Below are 1,443 nucleotides of genomic sequence, written 5' to 3'. Positions count from 1 at the left end.
GGAAAAAGACAAAAAAAAAAAAAAAAACAGCCCATTCCCAGGGCCGGCCCATGGCTCACTTGGGAGAGTGTGGGGCTAACAACACCAAGTCAAGGGTTAAGATCCCCTTACCGGTCATCTTTTTTTTTACAAAAAAAAAAACAGGTCATTCCTAAATGACTTACCTAAATATGTTAATTCCTAAGCAGAACCCTTTCCCCCCTCCAATGACACTACCTCTATATTAGAAGCTAATGGAAAGTAACACCCTTGTCGTCAGAGAAATGGTCAAAAACTGCAACTCAGACACATTCACATAGCATTTTATGGTTTATACAGCACTTTCAAATTTTCATTTAATTCTCACAGCATTGCTAAAATATGGGCAGAATCATAGATACTCACAAAAGGGACCCTAAAGGTCCCAATTCTTAATCTTTCAGGGCCTCGATTTCCATGTCATCCATAAAATGTCGGAAGACAGTATAGTAGACATCCCAGAGTAGGTATGTCTGACTAACCTGGTTTCAAATACCAACACAGCCTTTATTTTTTATTTTATTTTATTTTTTTACTTTTTTTCTGTTGTGTGGTTTTTGGCGGCTAGCAGGTATGAGGATCTGAACCCTTGATCTTCGGCACAGCCAGTTTCCATGTGACCCAGAGTAAGACAATTTCTCTGAGCCTGTTTCCTCTTCAGTAAAAAAAAAAAAAAAAAAAAAAGGGCCGAGCCCGTGGCGTACTCGGGAGAGTGCGGCGCTGGAAGCGCAGTAGCGCTCCCGCCGCGGGTTCTGATCCTATGTAGGGATGACCGGTGCGCTCACAACGCTCACTGGCTGAGCGCGGTGCGGCCGGTCTCAAAAAGGACAAAAAAAACCCCCAAAAACCAGGAACAATTTTTATATCTTAAAGAGTTCTTGTGAGAATTACCAATGATCACCTATCACCCAACAGTGTTTAGCAAAGGAAGGAAAACAGCTAAACATTGATGACCTTACTTAACTCACACACCATTCCCATAAGGCCAGTACTGTACCCATTTTACAGATGAGAAAACTAAGGCTGAAAGGGGCTATAGTTTGCCTAAGGCCTAAATGTGGTACAGGAGTCCAAACCAGGTCTCTGCATTGAAACAAGTTGGTAGCTCACGTGGGAGAGCGTGGTGCTGATAACATCAAGGTCAAGGGTTCAGATCCCCATTCCGGCCAGCTGCCAATAAGCAAGTCAGTACGACTTGTCTACAGGCTCTGGCCTCCCCTCTCTCTGATAATAAAAATATCCTCTAGTATCATATTTTACTAACACACACCCGCAGTCATGGAAAGTTTCTATTCAGGAATGACCAAATGAGAGAAGGCTGGGGTGACCGGCTCTGAGCAGGAAAATCTTTAAAAAAAAAAAAAAAAAAAATCATGCTCCTTAGAAGCTATAATAGTCACAGTAATAATCACTCTGGACCCGTAG

The 1,443-nt window shown here is 42.5% G+C and overlaps 1 protein-coding gene across 1 annotated transcript in view; it reads right to left on the bottom strand.

Annotated features, from left to right (window-relative positions):
* Positions 1–1,443, bottom strand: part of ANKRD54 (ankyrin repeat domain 54) — a 10,970-nt gene that overhangs the window by 8,693 nt on the left and 834 nt on the right. The window lies entirely within an intron of this gene.

The sequence above is a fragment of the Galeopterus variegatus genome, unplaced genomic scaffold (assembly GCF_000696425.1).
Source record: "Galeopterus variegatus unplaced genomic scaffold, G_variegatus-3.0.2 Scaffold527, whole genome shotgun sequence".
Classification (NCBI taxonomy): domain Eukaryota; kingdom Metazoa; phylum Chordata; class Mammalia; order Dermoptera; family Cynocephalidae; genus Galeopterus; species Galeopterus variegatus.
Note: the sequence above shows the minus strand (reverse complement) of the source record. Positions and strands in the feature narration are given on the sequence as shown.